General features: G+C 43.0%; 1 protein-coding gene and 4 non-coding genes across 5 annotated transcripts in view; 4 read left to right on the forward strand and 1 right to left on the reverse strand.

The window, feature by feature from the left end:
- LOC138242657 (zona pellucida sperm-binding protein 3-like) overlaps nt 1-19248 on the reverse strand; it is a 197537-nt gene that overhangs the window by 62592 nt on the left and 115697 nt on the right. The gene's annotated exons all lie outside the window — the stretch shown is intronic.
- On the forward strand, nt 6411-6482 carry trnaa-cgc (transfer RNA alanine (anticodon CGC)). The gene has a single exon. It is a non-coding gene; the product is annotated as a tRNA-Ala (tRNA).
- trnak-uuu (transfer RNA lysine (anticodon UUU)) lies at nt 7811-7883 on the forward strand. Its single transcript has one exon. It is a non-coding gene; the product is annotated as a tRNA-Lys (tRNA).
- trnat-cgu (transfer RNA threonine (anticodon CGU)) lies at nt 10281-10352 on the forward strand. The gene has a single exon. It is a non-coding gene; the product is annotated as a tRNA-Thr (tRNA).
- On the forward strand, nt 17071-17143 carry trnaf-gaa (transfer RNA phenylalanine (anticodon GAA)). Its single transcript has one exon. It is a non-coding gene; the product is annotated as a tRNA-Phe (tRNA).

Here is a 19248-nt window from a genome sequence, read left to right on the forward strand (position 1 = left end):
TATTTTTGAGCCATCTTCCACATTCACTAACTCAAAAGACTTACAAGAGCTGTTTCTCAATAACACATAGCGAGTGTCTTTGAACTTGGCATCCAATTTACCGTTGTCTAGGCCAGCCACAAACACTACATCACCGGCCTTGAAGTTGTGATCCCTTTGATCGATGTGTCTCGTCTGCATATAATTTCATTTTGTGTGCGTACTCCTCATGATGTCTATGGAAATCTTTTGTCTTTTGAATGTCCCTTGGCTCTTCTTCTTTCTTTTCCACGTTTGGTAGTTTAGTCTGGATATCACGTCCAAAGATACGATTAGCTGGGCTTTCTCCAGATGCCCTGTGAGGTGTTGATGAATAAGCCAGCGGAATCTTAGGGAGTTCCTCTCTCCATTTTTTTCCTTCTGTCGCAGCTGCTCTCAAGGCCTTTTTCAGGTATCTGTGATAATGGCAAAATTTAAATCTTTTAAATTTTGCCATTACTGCTCGGATAGTAAGGTGATGCACGGATGTGTTTAATTCCACAGTTAGTCAGAAATGATTCAAACAACTGTCCTATGAATTGCCTGCCATTATCTGTTACTACCTCTAGTGGATAACCAAATCATGCAAAGATGTTCATCAGCTCTCTAATAACTGTGGCTGAAGATATGTCTGATACAACAACCGCCTCAGGGTAAGAGGTATAATAGTCTATGAGAGTCAATATGTATTCATTCTGAATGGGACCTACCAGATCAATGCCCAATTTTGTCCAAGGCCTTGGTGGTAATTCAAGTGGTTGGAGAGGTTGATCCTCCTACAATGGCTGATTCAACACACAAGTGGAACATATTCCTGACTAGTCTTTCAACATCACTGTCCATGTTGGGCCAGTAAAATTTCCTTCTCAGGTACTGTTTTGTATGAACCACACCCTGATGTGTCTCATGTGCTATTTTCAATGGTTGTCTGATTTTTGTTTTCTGTAACACAATCCTCTGTCCTCTTAAAAGCAGTCCATCATATGTAGATAACTCCAACCTACACCAGTGGTATGGCTGAAGTTCTTCTGGAATTGGATTAGGCCATTGTCCTTTTTCCAATATGGACATCAACAATTTCAATGTGTCATCTTCGTTTGTTGCTTGCTTAAGTTCCTCAAATGTCAGTGCATGCAGTTCATAAGTGCTGATTGAAAGCACTCTATCAACATAGGTGTCTACATAACCAGTGTCTTCTGTGTCTGGTAAAGGAAGATGTGTTAATGAGTCTGCGACACTGGTTTTCCCTACTATGTGTTCAATTTTGTAATCTCAATCCAAGTCTTTGTATCCTGGGTGGTAACAATGTTGCCTTTTTGGGATTGAACATGTAAATGAGGGGTTTATGATCTGTTTGAAGTGTGAACTTGCCTCCCCATAAATATGTCCTAAAATGTTCCACTGCCCAAACACAACCCAAGGCTTCACGCTCTATTTGCGAGTAATGCCTCTCTGTTGGGGTAAGTGAGCGACTTGCATATGCCACTGGCTTGTTCTGTCCATCTTCTTGTCTTTGTAGGAATACTGCTCCAAGCCCTACAGGACTCGCGTCACTGATCACTACTGTTGGCGCATCTAGTTTGAAGTATGCCAGACACGGTTCAGTTACAAGTGCTCTTTTCAACTCGGCAAAGGCTTTCTCAGTTTCCGATGTCCATTCTCACTTCTGTCCATTCCTCGTTAGTTTTCTAAGGGGTTCAGATATATCCTCATAATTAGGAATGAATTTCATCAAAAATCCACAAGTGCCTAAGAACAAGCACAAAAGTGCAACATTCTCAGGTCTCGGTGTACTGCAAAGAGCTGTCACCTTTTTTGGGTCTGGTTTTATTCCTTCTGCAGTGACCAAATGTCCAGGTATCTCGATCTCTTTCAGGCCAAATATACACTTATCTTTATTTAAAGTTAAGCCTCTGTCTTGGAATCTTTGGAATACTTGCCTGAGCCTCTGTTCTAGTTGTTCTTCATTTTCCGCATGTACTACAACATCATCCATATACCATACAACATCTGGTATTGCACACAACATCAAGTCCATAGCCTTCTGACTAGCCTCTGGGGCACTAGACAAGCCAAAAGGATCTTTTCTGAAAAGGTAACAACCCCTGTGTGTGATGAAGGTAGTCAGGTGTCTTGATTCCGGGGCCAACTCAACTTGCCAAAACCCTTTTCAAGCATCTAACTTTGCAAAAACTTTGGCTCCTTGCACTGCTTGCAATATGCTGTCAGCCGTTGGTACTGGATATCTCTCTCTGATAACTGCTTTATTCAATTCTCACAGATCCACACACAGTCTCACTTCCTTGGTGTCTTTTTTAGGCATTATCAGAATATTTGAGATCCATTCTGCATCTTCATTCACGTCTTCAATAATTCCATCATCCAACATTTTATCTAACTCCTGATTAACAGCTTCTATCATTGGATAGGGTACTCGTCTCAGACTTTGAGCTACTGGCGAAACTTTCTCATCTACTGTAATCTTGTGACTGTAACCCTTGATCTGTCCTAAACCTTTAAAGAGTGACTCATATTCCTGTGGTAAGCGCTTAAACCTCTCTGAAGACTGGTCAACCGCATTGACAGTGTCTCCTACATTCAGAATCTTCAGATCAAAACATGCTTTTCTTCTCAACAACGCTTCTACATTTCCTTCAACTACATAGACTTTGTCCTTTATTACATTTTTCTGCCATTTCAGCTGTGCCTCAAAGTAGCCAACACACTTAAGTGGACTAATTTGTGCATAGGCATAAAATTTCTTCTTAGTCTGCTGAAGTTTAGTTCTGTGTGCAAACACTTTCTTTAAAAGTTCTACTCCAATGAAGTTTCTTTGACTTCCTGTATCTATCACCATTTGTATCTCTTGGCCATTTATTCGAACAGTTTCTTTACCTTCAGGGTCAATGGAATTAACAAATTCATCTGAGTCTGAAGACGGTTCTTGAAGTGCTCGCAGTTTTGTCCCTTCCTTATTTGTATTAAATTTCTTTTCCTGATGGGAACCGTCTTTCTTTCTACACACTCGTGCATAATGTCCTGTTTTCTTACAGTGTAGACATTCTGCTGTTCGCGCTCCGCATTCATCTGCTTTGTGCGTTGTTAGTCCACACCTGTAACATGTAATGTCAGCCGTCCCCTGTTCTTCTATATCTCTAGCATGACTGCGTCCTGCTGCTCGGCTTTTGTTTGTAAAGTATGAGCGAGCGCCCCGTTCAGTGTCACTTTGTCACTGTGGTCAGAAAGCATTCTTGATTCTGCTTGAGCTGCTTCATGAATTCTAGCGACTGTAAGAGCTCTTTCTAAAGTCAGTCTTTATCCTGCAGCAATTTATAGTCTCTTATGTGCACATTTTTCCACAAGTTGATCTCTTAACACGTCAGTTTCCAATACTCCAAAGTCACACGATTTAGCCAGTCCTCTTAGTGCAGTCACAAAAGCATCAACAGATTCGTCCTGAGACTTCTCTGCCTAAATTTATGCCGTTCCAAAACCACATTTCTCCGCGGTGTAAAGTAAGCGTCTAAGGCAGCTACAGTCTGTTCATATGTACCTTTTTCTCCAGGGAGGTTGGCGAAAATCCGCTGCACGGGAGCCCCGATACAGTGCAGTAATGTAGCACGTCTCACGGCATCCTGAGCTTCTGTAGATCCACTGGCTATTTAAAAAAAAACCTGTACGGCTCCATCCATATCTTGTATTCCGTATACAAATCCGATGCTCCGAGGTTCAGTAGAAGCGGTGGAAAAAGCTGGGCATAAGCAAAGCTTCTCGGCGCGGCTGCTATATCTTCCATGGCGCAAGCTAAACGAAAAGTCCGAAAATTCAGAAGTTCGTTTCTACCAGCAAGAGAACTAAAATCTGCAGTGTTCTGCTCGCTTTGAATCCGTCAAGCACTCATCTCTCGTCGCCATAAATGTTGTGTATCTTAATAAAGAGACGTTTTTATATTATTTTAACTATTTTATTAACTACACAGATCACACCCTTACACCATATATACCTGCCTTCTACTCTCGTTCTGTTGTCTCGCGATGTCTACTCACTATACTACATTTTGCAGGACTTCTTGTTGCAGTTGAGCTCAAAGCTGGAGATGATCTCCATATTCTACCACAGTAACTAGTCCGAAACGTAGGACACAGTACACACTTTTTAAGTGAACTCAGGTTGTTAAAAAATTAAACCAGCGATCTGTCACAGAAACGTACCCCAGTCTCCCGCGCAACAAGCGAGGGTACTCAGCACTATACTAAAGAGGAGCACTTGTCTGCAGCTGAGCGTCAGCTCTGTTTACTGTCAGCAGTCATTTCCTCATTTCCAAATACTTTTTCACCTGCCCTCAGCTTTTAAAGACGGTCATAAACGCTCAAGAAGTAATTCATGTCAGTTGGAAGTCTGTTTCTGTTGTCTCAGCTCTTGATAAAGAAAAGCCGTGCGTGGGAGACTCCCTCTCTGAAGAAGTTTGCCGTCACCCTGCGAGGGAGAAGAGCCATCAATCACCGAGGCAACCACTGAGACAGTTAACATTAAACACGTGAAATGCGAGATGATGTGATTTTTTTTCCCGCTTAAGGCTTCTATCGTTTCTACTCTAACGAGAAAGACCTCTTTATTAGAAGTGAGATTTTAACAAACGTCTCCAGGGTTAACTGCGACCTGAACGCAACGCCTTAGACCACCAGCCATCTTGCCTGTGGTATTTAGAGCAGCGCTCAATAAAAATGATCAGAAACCGAAAGCGCTTCTTATCCGGATCAGTATATTCCGATACCACTGGTTCTACCGAAGAAATAAGAAAAGCCGAACTCAAAGCACTGTGTTGCCATTACGGGTACTCTGTCTGCAGCTGTTTTAAGATCTACTCACACCGTGTTGCCATTAAGGCTACCTAGTTAAAAAAAACTTATCGTCACCTTTTTGAACGTGATTATTGGACACCCGTTAAATCTCCACCGAGGTTTCTTGAGAGATCGTTCAGCGAGCGAGTAATAAAAAACTACGTCGCTTCCAACCTCTGCTGTCACTGTAAACTCGGACGTGATGTTCTGCAGATGTGCAGTGTGCCTTTCCTCTTGTCGTATTCAAGAGTACTCACTGTGTGAGCTCCTCACTGCATGTTCTGTACTCTACTGTGATTTAATTTAGATGATTACGTGGAGTAGAGTGACAAGATCTACTTGAACATTTTCGGTTTGTGAAATGAAACACTAAATACACTACTGTAAATACAAGTAATGGACATTTAAAATAACCACAGTACAGCTAGAAGAGTGAAAGATAAAAGATTATTTAGAATGACATTCACAATAGACTTAAGAACAGCACAGTCGCCCGAACAGGGACTTGAACCCTGGGCCCTCAGATTAAAAGTCTACCAAATATTTTTTTGGAGAAATTTGGAGAAATTGGCTCACACACCGGAAGACACTAACGTTTATTTACGTTAGAGTATGTAAAACTCAGGCTTTAACAGATGTTCATGATGTTTCACACGGGGTGTTACCTGTTGTAGTGTTTCAAAAGATGTGTTAGCGGAGCAAAAATTATCTTGAAAAGATTTGGGTTTCTACTGGCTGGGATTCAAACCCGACTCAATTATTTGGAAGGCGCCTGTACCACCAACGCACTTCCGAGAAGCACCTGCAAATTATCACAATCCTCTCTCTCACCTACAAAGTTATGGAGACACAGACGTCCAATGAAAACTAATTTTATTAACTCAAGGCTCCATTCTTTTGTTGTGATGTCATTTTAATTAATATTAGCTTTGATAAGGTGTCGTTTTTGCCTCTTAAAGTTAAAGTCTGCTCCTTTCTTCCTGGTATAGAAATAACATGTTCCATCTTTGTTTAAAAACACCACTAAAAGTAAATTATTCAGCTCTAACGTCAAAAGGACTTATCAAATAAGAACACGATCCTTCCTTTTACCATTCCTGTGGTTGGGGCGTTGTTTCACCCTTTTATTTTTTTCTACAATATTTGCAGACGGGGCTTTATCACTCGAGTTGTACAGAACAAGTGTGCATCGGTCCATGAAAATAATCAGTAGTGCTGTTTTTCTATGCATAGTTTAATCAAGAGCACTTAAAAGATGCAAAAAGCTTTCAAATAAAACAGAATTGAAAGACAGTCGAGTAATGAGGTAGAGAAAAAGCACTCCCCCGTCTGGGAATTAACCACCGTCGCACGTGTGACTGGATACAAAAATAATAGATTAATTTGTGCCCAGTCTCTTGAAGCTTATTTTTCCTTCCTTATTTCTTCATTCCCATGCATTTACTCTGTAGTAGAGGAAACGCGAAAGTGGGAAACTGCAGGCATTCTTCGTGAGTGGTGGATTGTGATCAGTGAGCATCTGGACAAGTCTGTTCCCTTACGTTTTCCATCGGGGATGTAGCTCGGTGGTAGAGTGCATGCTTCGCATGTATGAGGTCCCTGGTTCAAACCCTGGCATCTCTAGGTGCTTTATATTACAGTACTCGCATCGCAATCTTCTGTTGAGTGAGAACTCTTTGCTTGTGTTCAGAGAGAGCCAGGTTTACACAACTAAATGCAGGCACACTCGACGTGCTGCAGAGTTGCGCTGCTTTTTTAAATGTACCTCATTTAGTTCTGTTAAATCCTAAATTATTTGAACTAATAATTTAGTTCAAATTCAGGAAATCCAGAGATTGCTTCACACTTGTCGTGGCTGTTGCAGAAAACACCTGTTGCATCTCACCCGGGATTTCTTGAGAGATCATTCAGCGAGCGAATCCTCCTTCTGAACTCCGCACTAAACTGAAAGCTTCACAAACTCCTCACTGCGTGTCCTGTACTGTTACGAGTGATCTCGTGTTGATGTGAAGCACAGCCATAAACACACTTTGAACTTTTTCTGTTTGTTAATGAAAATGCAAAAGAGCATGACAAGTATTGATCGTATAAAATATCCATGACACAACTCGAGAAAGTACTGAAGGACTACACATCGACTTTTGATGATTACAAGAGATTCAAGAAACACAACCGTCCGCACCTGGGTTTGGATCCTGAACGCTAGAGTTAAAAGAACATAAGCGACGTTTATGACCTATAAACTCTCTTAATTGTCTTATAGTTTATGAAATAAAACAATTTCTTAATAATTACTTACTGTTGATAGACGATTTATTGAATTTTTACAAAATCACAATTACAAACTTTTTCGGTTAAACTGTTATTCACATACTCTTACGTAAATAAACGTTAGTGTCTTCCGGTGTGTGAGCCAATTTCTCCCAAAAATATTCGTTAGTCTGTCGGGAGGCTGTGCAGGGTGTTAAGAAATAGAATTTCTAAAAGACAGGCTCCTTAAGCTTAACATCAAGGCAGAAAAAATGCTGTATTCTCTACAGAAATGCTCTTTACATTTCAGCACTGTTGCAACTCCCTTTATAAAGGGTGTGCACACGTATACAACCAAGGCATTGAAAGTTTTTTTTTAATTATTGTTCCAAAAAATGTTCCATTTGTTTTCTTTTTAATGTTGTTGATTAAAAGATTTTATTAAATGTGAAAAAAATCTGAATGTGAAAAAAGGTCAAAATGCTATTGAAAAAAATCAGTAATGTGAGGAAAGATGGATTGTGGGAGCCCCTTAACTACCCATGTCATGCTGTATTTCTCACTCATTCTACTGGGAGTGGTGCCGTCGCTTCTGGATGAAGTCTGTCAGTGGTCATTCCAGACGGGTCAGGTATGATTGCTCTTTGGCACAAGAGACACGTGACTTGCGAGGATCCAGACAGTGTCGACCTTCTTTCAGAGCCCGGATAGCTCAATCGGTAGAGCATCAGACTTTTAATTTGAGGGCCCAGGGTTCAAGTCCCTGTTCGGGCGGTTGTGCTGTTATTAAGTCTGTTGTGAAAGTCATTCTAAATAGACTTTTATCTTTCACTCTTCTAGCTGTACTGTGGTTATTTTAAATGTCCATTACTTGTATTTACAGTAGTGTATTTAGTGTTTCATTTCACAAACCGAAAATGTTCAAGTAGATCTTGTCACTCTACTCCACGTAATCATCTAAATTAAATCACAGTAGAGTACAGAACACGCAGTGAGGCGCTCACACAGTGAGTACTCTTGAATACGACAAGAGGAAAGGCACACTGCACATCTGCAGAACATCACGTCCGAGTTTACAGTGACAGCAGAGGTTGAAAGCGACGTAGTTTTTTATTACTCGCTCGCTGAACGATCTCTCAAGAAACCTCGGTGGAGATTTAACGGGTGTCTAATAATCACGTTCAAAAAGGTGACGATAAGTTTTTTTTTTAACTAGGTAGCCTTAATGGCAACACGGTGTGAGTAGATCTTAAAGCAGCTGCAGACAGAGTGCCCGTAATGGCAACACAGTGCTTTGAGTTCGGCTTTTCTTATTTCTTCGGTAGAACCAGTGGTATCGGAATATACTGATCCGGATAAGAAGCGCTTTCGGTTTCTGATCATTTTTATTGAGCGCTGCTATGGTCTTAGGCGTTGCGTTCAGGTCGCAGTTAACCCTGGAGACGTTTGTTAAAATCTCACTTCTAATAAAGAGGTCTTTCTCGTTAGAGTAGAAACGATAGAAGCCTTAAGCGGGAAAAAAATCCCAACATCTCGCATTTCACGTGTTTAATGTTAACTGTCTCAGTGGTTGCCTCGGTGATTGATGGCTCTTTTCCCTCGCAGGGTGACGGCAAACTTCTTCAGAGAGGGAGTCTCCCACGCACGGCTTTTCTTTATCAAGAGCTGAGACAACAGAAACAGACTTCCAACTGACATGAATTACTTCTTGAGCGTTTATGACTGTCTTTAAAAGCTGAGAGCAGGTGAAAAAGTCTTTGGAAATGAGGCAATGACTGCTGACAGTAAACAGAGCTGACGCTCAGCTGCAGACAAGCGCTCCTCTTTAGTATAGTGCTGAGTACCCCCGCTTGTTGCGCGGGAGACTGGGGGTACGTTTCTGTCACAGGGCGCTGGTTTAATTTTTTAACAACCTGACTTCACTTAAAAAAGTATGTACTGTGTACTACGTTTCGGACTAGATAGTGCGGTAGAATATGGAGATCATCTCCAGCTTTGAGCTCAACTGCAACAAGAAGTCATGCTAAATGTAGTATAGTGAGTAGACATCGCGAGACAACAGAACGAGAGAGTAGAAGGCAGGAATATATGGTGTAAGGGCGTGATCTGTGTAGTTAATAAAATAGTTAAAATAATATAAAAACGTCTCTTTATTAAGATACACAACATTGAAGGCGACGAGAGATGAGTGCTTGACGGACTCAAAGCGAGTGCAGTGCAGATTTTAGTTCTCTTGCTGGTAGAAACGAACTTCTGAATTTTCGGACTTTTCGTGTAGCTTGCGCCATGGAAGATATGGTAGCCGCGCCGAGAAGCTTTGCTTATGCCCAGCTTTTTCCACCGCTTCTACTGAACCTCGGAGCCCCGGATTTGTATACGGAATACAAGATATGGATGGAGTCGTACATATTTTTTTTAAATAGCCAGTGGATCTACAGAAGCTCAGGATGCCGGGAGAAGTGCTACATTACTGCACTGTATCGGGGCTCCCATGCAGCGGATTTTCGCCAACCTCCCTGGAGAAAAAGACTGTAGCTGCTTTAGACGCTTCCTTTACACCGCGGAGAAACGGCAAAAATTTAGGCAGAGAATTTAGTCTCAGGACGAATCTGTTGATGCTTTTGTGACTGCACTAAGAGAACTGGCTAAATCTTGTGACTTTGGAGTATTGGAAACTGACATGTTAAGAGATCAACTTGTGGAAAAATGTGCACATAAGAGACTATAAATTGCTGCAGGAGGAAGGGCTGACTTTAGAAAGAGCTCTTACAGTCGCTAGAATTCATGAAGCAGCTCAAGCAGAATCAAGAATGCTTTCTGACCACAGTGACAAAGTGACACTGAACGGGGCGCTCGCTCAAACTTTACAAACAAAAGCCGAGCAGCAGGACGCAGTCATGCTAGAGAAATAGAAGAACAGGGGACGGCTGACATTACATGTTACAGGTGCGGACTAACAATGCACAAAGCAGACGAATGCGGAGCGTGAACAGCAAAATGTCTACACTGCAAGAAAACAGGACATTGTGCACATGTCTGCAGAACATCACGTCCGAGTTTAAGGACAAGTATCCCTTTTATTGTTGTTGCTGCCTCCGGTTTACATTTGGCGATGTAAACCAGATTCAGAAAAAAATAATTTGAACAACCTTATTCCCATGCTTGCTTGTAGGCGCGGTGGCCAAGTGGTAAGGCGTCGGTCTCGTAAACCGAAGAGCGTGGGTTCAAGCCCCACCCGTGCCAGTTTCACTTGTCATCGCTTTCCTTTAGTTCCAAAGTCTTAAAAAAACTCGCAATGTAGGGATCTCAATAGTAAGAGAACATCACTGTCGCCAGTGATTAGTATTCTTGCATATCCTGCATTGTTTTTTAGTCGACAAAGCTTGTTTCACACCCATCTTCCGAATGATCGCCTCAGCATTGGGAAGGAACGTGCGCTTGGTACAGCCCCCCACTCCATGGTCTGATCACAAACAGATCGGGTGAGCTGTCAGTCCAGGTTGGAAGTAACGTTCGAAAGCACTTAAAATCTGACTTAGGAACGAGAAGACCATGCTTTTTTTTTAAACAAGTAAACGATAAAATAATATACTGCCTGCAAGACTATGTCAAGTTCAAGTTCAAGTTTATTGTCATTATACTCATACACAGGTATATGGTATAACGAAATGCTATTTAGCTAGCTCTCGGACATAAGTAGTACAAAGAAAAAAACACAACAACAATACAATTGTATAACAAAAGAAAGACAGAGACAACAGCCGATGTGCAAAAAACAACAACAGGCAGTGTGCAAAACAACAAAAAGGTAACAGGTTATGTGCAAAAACACGCATCAAAAGAATGAAATAAAGGGATAGAAATGATGGGGAGGGAGCTTTTGACATGTATGGTAGAGATAGATTTTCAATGTGTGTTTGGGTTTTTGGTAAGAAAGAAGTCACTGTGAGGTTCAGATCATAGGTGAGAGGTGAGGTGAGAGTGAGAGGCTGGGAGTTTGATAGTTTGATAGTGCGGGGGCAAAAACTGTTTCTGAGTCTAGTAGTCCGGACCCGAATGCTCCGGTACCATTTTCCATGTCATACTAAACGCCACAAATTGTGTTCGTCCAGTCGTATCAATCGTCCTAAAATTACGGAAAATCGGATGCGACTGGTGCAGTCAGCACCTATTTCTTCAGGATAGTCGAGCAGTTTAAAACAGCAAATTCACAGCTTTCTGTCTTTTAAGCTTTGTGTTTCACTCTCCAAATAAAGGCACGGGTTCAAATCACACTCCCGACAATCAGGTGTTTTACCCTGTCTTTTTTACCTGCCTTTACACTGTTTCAGTCTTGTTGTGCTCGCTGACAATCACAGTACGAGGAAAACGGAGAAACTGCTTAGCAAAAACATAACGGACAGAAAAAAGTTTCGTAAACACGTGAATGTGATTAGCAGCAGTAAGGTATGCATTCAAATGTTTAAGGCTGATTTATAACAGCAGCAGAAGAAAGGTGCAGCCTTTGTGAGAATTCGCGGGTGTTTATGCTGCTTGGACTTCTTTCAAGCCTATGAAGTGACCCCCGTTTTATTTTCATTTTCAAACTTCAGAACCGAATAACGAAAAGATTTCATGTGTGACAGCATTCTGTTGCAAATACCGTTTCCACGATGTATTCAGCGACGGGAATTAAATATTTTAGTGCTGGCTCAAATGCGAGGAATTTCAGAAAAACCTGGAAAAGCAACGCTTGCAGTAAACGACAAATTTAAAGCGTGTAGTCAGCATGAACAGAACAACGCAATGCTCTGTAAAAACGATCTAAAGCCAAAATTACTCTTTTATCTCGGGCAATTCATTCATTCCGATAAGATGTTTCCGCAGAATAAATGCAATGCCGAACTCCAAACATGTTGTTGCCATTATTGTTACTCCTGCTGCTGTAGTTTTAAGCTTTAATCAATGTGGGGGATTGAACCCACAGTTCTGAGATTAAGAGATTTTTGCTCTATGGACTGCGCCTATATAACTCTTGTGCTACAGCAGTAATGTTTCTGGGTGTGGATGAACATGACATAATAGACTGACAGCAGGAACACGTGACCCACAGGCAGTGACAGTATCGCTATATTTGGCTGCAGTATATTGTGTTGAGAGCAGCAATAACTTTCCTGCAGAGATGGGAGTGCCTTTAATACAGCTCTTTCAATCGGACAGAGTAACAGGAACTGACCTAAAGTTTCGGCTGTGGATCCATCTCCACATAGGGGAAGGAGACAGTAAAATAGCGATGAAGAAACAGAAAGATTTGTGCTCGCTGCAAAGTAGGAAAGAGGTGGTCAGACACATAAAATAGCTTGGTGATAAGTTGCAGCGACAGTTTTATGTTATTTAGTACACGGATTTCTCTTCATGTTCCTTAAGATGTGTAATTTGTATGTTGGTTGTATGAGATCATGTTCTTCTAAAGTCCTGTCAATTGACAGTGGAGAGCTAGCTGGTGCACATCTCCAAGAAGACTCTCTTTAAGGCGATTACAAGTTTCTCGAACAAATCTGTGTCATATTTTTAAAATATTTTAGCTAATGAGCAACGAGAGTATACATGAATTCTCCCACCCTCCATTCGAAGATAAAACTCCATGTGCGAGTCTAAGTTTCCTTGAAGCTACTGATGTTCGTCATTATTGGACATTCCCGGTGATATTGACTAAGGAGCTCAATTTTGACGTGTCGTAGTTCAACATGTGCAAAACATTCGTATCCCCTGCAAATATCGGCAAGGTCAGTGATATTCTCAACAATTTGTGCCATTGCAATTCGTGCAATTCGTGCCACACTTTTTCGAAATGTATTCTGACATGCCAGGATCAGAGGGTCATATTTAAAAAACTGGTGCATTAAAATTTCTTGTACTTCAGGATTTTGATAGTCTGTTACATTGTCTTTCAAACGTTGGTGTCAGAACTGTGAGACATTTTCATAATCGGGGGGAAGGCCGTAGCAATAAGCAGAAAGTGCAATCATCTTTTCCCAGTGTAAGTCCCTGTTGTGTGAGTTTTTAAAATTTGCGATTTTCTGAAATATATTCCATACAAAAATATAATTTGGACAGTCGCTATTTGGATATTCCTTTTCAGTGAAGATGTCTACAGTATTCCAGCCGGATTAGTACTGATCGAAGAGAGCCATCTACAGGCGAAAAGCGATATAACATCACAGCAGCACCATTTAAGGTGGAACGAAAAACACGCATAAGAAGCTGGCGAATAAGAAGCCAACTTAAGCCTCGTAGCAGACCCTGGGAGGCACGCTCAAAATAATCATCTTTCCAAGTACTTCAGAGTCATATATAGATCGCTTTACTGCAATTTTATGTGATTGATGGGAGATGTGAAGCCATCGAGCCTGTACTGCAGCCTGTACTCACATTGAAATTGAAGCCATTTCTCATGCTTTCTCTCAGTGTCCGGGCTGCAATTGCGTGTAAAGGAGGCGACTTAATCACCTTACAGAGGGTCTTCACGACGGGGTGCGTCAGCTAGTTCTCCATTATTGTCAGTTTACTGGACTTCTGAAGAAACCTATCTACAACGAAGATACAAACTGCACAGTTTAAGGCACATGAAGAGAAATCTGCTACTGATTGACTCAAAAAATGTCGATACAAATAATCTGCGAGGCTGATTTACTTATCCGACCACCTCCCCCCGTCCCCCTTTGCTGTTAGCACAATTCTTTCAGTTTCTTTTCTTGTATTTTCCTTGCTATTTTAGTGTTCCCCATGTATAGATGGATCCACAACCGAAACCGTTTTCACCCTATGTTTCTGCACACCTTGCACAGCTCCAGTGGTGCAATTGGTCAGCACGCGGTACTTATACAACAGTGCACAGCGGAGTTATACCGAGGCTGTGAGTTTGTTCTTCACCTGGAACAGTGTCTTTAGCTACTGAAAGCAACTGTCAAGTTTAGATACTATCAGGTATCTGATGGAGATAAATTAACATCAAATGAAGAAGTAAAGGTTTACTTCGAGTCACAATCAAATAAGGCTCCACAGCTGAAACATTGTGTTTCCTTCTCTTTTCAGCATGGAATAAACCTTGACTTTTTCCTTTGAAGCCCATGCATGCTGACCCAGCTCCCTACTTAAATTACCATCAGCTGTGTACCTCCAGCTGACCTGTACACAAATATATGAGAGAGGTCTACTGAGACGAGAGGAGCACTGAAGACTTGAAAAAGCTCTTGCATTAGACTCTGTGTTTTTGTTGTTCCCCAGATTTATTTTTAATGTTCTTTTTCTTTTAAAGTTGTTGCGTTTGGTTGTTTTTTTATAGTTGCTAGATTACTACAGGGATTTACCTAGGTTCCCGGGAGACTTCTCGTTTTGTGTTTGTTGTTTTTTCAGGTTACAACTGTTGATAGGATCCCACGCATTACTGTGGGACTAGTTAACTTTAGTTCATACATTGTACCTGAAATTACCACATAAACTACTACTCTGTTTTCCTTTTTTTTTAAAAAAAAGGCAAAACTAATGTTTGTTTCTCCTTGCTGCTGATTGGTAGCTACAACGGGTCAGTTGCAACAAACTGGCTGCTGAAATTTGTCAGCAGCTCTGTAGCAAACCTGTTCTCAATTGCAACAAACCTAAAATAACAGCTGCTCCCCATTAGATGTTACTAAAGTAGGAGACTAAGCAGACTAAGCGGAACAATAGATTACATTGGAACTGTCCTGAATGTAGTGGAAATAATATTGTCATTAAGTAATGAACAATTGCTTTCCAGACACTACAATTATTCACAAGGAATTTTATCAATACATATTTTATTAATAAAAGTGTAATATCTTAATAATGAAGTTTAATGTTATCTGTATTAGTAGCTGTATTACAGGTAATGCATGCACAGACTTTATTATACTATTGTAAGAAAACCGGCACAGGGACGCCAAATATGTAACGTTGCCATAGCCAAAATGTAATGTAGTGGCTCTCTGAAGGCACCAGTTCTGTAGGGTTTGGGCATTTACTGAGACAATTATTAATTGTAGCAGTAAATCACAAAGTTGATTCTTTTGATGGCTTTAGAGTTCAACCATGCGACATAACTCAAACAACGCGCACACACAGGTACTAATACACGAGGATACATTTATTAATACATAGAATATGCATGTAAACCTAACAGATCTTATCGAGAGGGTTATCAGAATACAAAAGGTATATTCGGTCAGTTACAAAGAGTTACACATATCAAGAGGACATACGTTCAGTATATCATTCATTAAGACCGTTTCGTAAAGTGAACTTGGTTACAACTTCTACATTAGATACTCAAAACAAGTACATAACTCTTAGGAATTAAATTGATATCAACTGGTTGGGATAACAATTGAATTCTCGAGCTGTAATGCAGTGAAGTTGAATACTCATCCAATTTCTGGGGATTCAGATCTCCTGCAGCACAAAGAAACAGTTGCAGGCTTGTTGCTGTCCAATCTGCGCTCTCTGGCTCGGTGCCAGGCTGTGCTGTGCGGCTTGCGACGGTGCGCTGCTGTTGCTCACTGACCGGCTAGTTAGTGTTGGCTTTAACTAGCAAAGTTTGTGCACAGGAGAAAAGATGACTGTGGGTCCCAGCAAGTCAGGAAGAGGACTGGTTCGTTCCTGATGAAGAGCTAGTTCTGAATAGTGATTCAGCTGTCCACAGTTCCGACCTGTTCACGAGGCCTGCTGCTGGTTACTCTCTGGCAACCTCCACTCTAGACTCTTAGAACAAAGGAAAGTTCTGGCACTCGGACACACTGGCCGTTCCGTGGTTGTCCGGGCTGAGTCTCAGGATGGTCAGGAGGTGCGCTGCGAGAATGTCCTGCCCTTGGGAGTCTTCTGCTCCTGGGCCGTCCTGCCCTGGAATTCTCCTTTGAATTCCCTTTAGAATTCTCCTCAGAATCTTACTGAATCTGAATCTCACAGGCTCTCTGTGTTGCCTGTTTTTACCTGGAGGAACTTCAGCTCATTGATTAGCTGAAAGTTCCATGGGCATCAGAGTCCCATGTGGGTTACTCGGCCCTACCAGTCCCTGATTGGTTGATCAAGGTGAGATATGAGTCACTTACTCCTGACACTGACAGTAATGCAGTCCAGATGTCCAACTGGCACTCCCTAGACAGATAGGCGCCAATAGATGACCATTGATCATGATAGCCAGGCTTAGCTAAGTGCATCCCCCTTTGGGAGCTGTCTTTTATCAAAGGAACCCTAAATCAGCCTGAATGGTTTCTCTGTGGCTGCACCACAGAGATGAACAGAGAAATGAGGCCTAATTTGGGAAAGCTCAGAAACACTTAATTCTGCCTTATTAATAAGCCTCGCCGCTACATCTTAAACTGACCATTTGGCCAGGACCTCGTAAACAGGCCAAATACCATGAACCCCCCTCTTTACCATCAGACCGAGTGACGTCAGAAACGGAGAAGAAGATACTATATAACCCAAAAGTTTGTACCGATACGGGGAACAATACTTCGGTTTTGTTGTTTCTTGCGGGAAACAAGACTTCGGCTTTATTGTTCCTTGCATGCAATAAACTCATCTGTTTCACTTCATCTCGGGATCAAGAACCTTATTCTTTCTGTTACAACACCACTATACTAATTAGGAAGACATCGCACTCTCCGACACCCAGCATCGTGTCCCGACCCACCGTGCTGGAAGGCGACGCTTGCTGTGATTCCTTTACGGAGCAGAAATGACATCCGAGGAGCCGTGAGATCATTTCAGAATTTCGCAGCAATTCAGCATTTCGAAAACACAAACAACCAATGCGAGGAAGATGCGCTGGACAGAGCTCAGAGGGTGCAGCTGGGTGACTTTCCTTCTGAGTGACGTTCCTGCAACACTCTCCCGCTACTCTTGGTGCGCTCATGCCACAACACAGGAAGGCTGGAGCAGGTGGCTGTGGGATTTGCACACTGCTGAAATAGCTCAGTTGGGAGAGCGTTAGACTGAAGATCTCACGGTCCCTGGTTCGATCCCGGGTTTCGGCATTTTGTTTCATCGTGCCCTTTGTTCCTCTCTCCAGCGCCCCCTTCTTAAAGTGTCGCTTCCTTTTCTCAGCCCGAAACGCAAGCGAGACACCAGCAGCGGTCCCTGCAGGTTTCCTTAGTGTAGCAGCTATCAGGTTCGCCTAACACGCGAAAGGTCCCCGGTTCGAGACCGGGCAGAAACAGCCTCATTTTGCACGCTCCTGTACTTCACAGAGGTCTTGAGCGACCGGTCATTTGTTCCCAATGTATTTCCGGTGCCTTCGTGCACTCTTGTACAAAACGCATGTTCCTTCTGTACGCGGAGCCGATCATTTGCAATTGGGCTGTGCCGACAGACCAGGACGAGCTCTGTCGGCTCAAAAGCAGCGCAGGACCTGCAAGAACAACAGATAGATTAGCATCCAGCGGGGGCCTCTTAGTGAGCCCAAGAGCTCATCAAGAATCGGCTCCAGCAACAGGGCTGGCCGCATTGTTCCATTCTCCGCCCACTCTCGGTGTAAACAAGTCCCTCCTGGTCTCTGCTTGAAATGCACTTTCCTGCGTTTGCTTTGGTGTAACTGGCTTCCCCTGCATGGGCGAATGTGAAGAAGATCCTTAGTAAGTCATTGAAAAAAACCGAGAAGAGGTCGGAGTGCCCTCTGTCGTTCATCAACAATCCAGTCAGGCAGTACTCCTCTGTAAAGCGCCGTTCGTTCACATCGATTGGCTTTTTTTTTGCCTTCATTCGTGCGAGTAGTAAAAGCAGATGCCCCTATTCTGCCGTGACCTAGATTCGAACCGGGGTTGTTGCGGCCACAACGCAAAGTACTGACCACTATACGATCACAGCGAGTTACCGAGACACACGCAGTAGGGTGGAAAGGGCTGTGTTCTCTTCGTGTGACATAATTCGGAAAAGTCCTGACGTTGCATTTCAACTGAGCCCCAGTATACATCGACCCTTCGACACTCTGAGTGACAACTCTCTTGCGTGTTTTCTCATATTTATGTAGTTTGCTTGCATGATGCCGGGAACAGCATGGTTGTTCGCTGCCATATAGTCTAGCGGTTAGGGTTCCTGGTTTTCACCCAGGCGGTTCGACTCGGTTTTGCCTCCTGCTTTCCAAAAGATCAGCACCGTGTACGAAAGAGCCGCATTAAAACTACTCGAACGTGCAAAACGTGCGAGAAGAGGGGGCGCTTGTTTCCAACCGAAACTTCTCGCGTGTGAGACGAGCTGATCATCGCTGTGGGAGGGTTACTCTGGTAGACAGGGCTGACCTTCGGCAATAGGATTTATAGTCTCCAAGATGATATTTGCACTTTCTGGAGAGGCGATTTTCTCCACTTCAGTAGCCCGATTTCGTCGATTGCGTGGAGAGGGCTGTAGAATGTGGCGCCGCCTTTCCTGCTCCGTCCATGACAGGCATGCTGGTCTCTGGAGAGAGAGCACGGTCCATCAGTGCACTCCAATAAAGGCACTGGAAGCAGCTGAATCGCATTGGCGAAGCTCAGCGCTGGGCCGCTGGGCACGTCTTACCACCGTTTCCGTAGTGTAGTGGTTATCACGTTCGTCTCACACGCGAAAGGTCCCTGGTTCGAAACCGTGCGGAAACAGACATCTTTTGTCGCCAGGCACAAAAGGGGATTGGGGATTCGCCTAGCGCTGTGATCGAACAGACCCACTGGACCCACCTCTTAGTGTGGCGGGATCTGCACAGTGCATGTCACAGCGCATCCTGCTTTCACTTCAAGGCGCGTCCTGATGTTCCCCAGTCTCCCGCGTGACAGGTGGGGACAGGTGACAGGTCCTATACTAACGAGGAAGACATCGCTCTCTCCGACCCCCGGCATCGTGTCCCGACCCACCGTGCTGGAAGCCGACGCGTGCTGTGATTCCTTTACGGAGCAGAAATGACAACCGAGGAGCCGAGAGATCATTTCAGCATTTCGCGTCTGAACGGAAAACACAAACGACCAACTCGGAATGACTTGCCTTTGACGCTTTTCAAAGCGTTCTTTGTGCACGACGACTGCGCCGCCTAGCAGATACAAATGGGTTGTACAACTTTGAACTAGCAAATGGAAGAGGGCTAAGCCCCCTCTCTTTTAGCCCAGGTTCGATC

Source organism: Lepisosteus oculatus, chromosome 14 (assembly GCF_040954835.1).
Source record: "Lepisosteus oculatus isolate fLepOcu1 chromosome 14, fLepOcu1.hap2, whole genome shotgun sequence".
NCBI classification, from domain to species: Eukaryota; Metazoa; Chordata; class Actinopteri; order Semionotiformes; family Lepisosteidae; genus Lepisosteus; species Lepisosteus oculatus.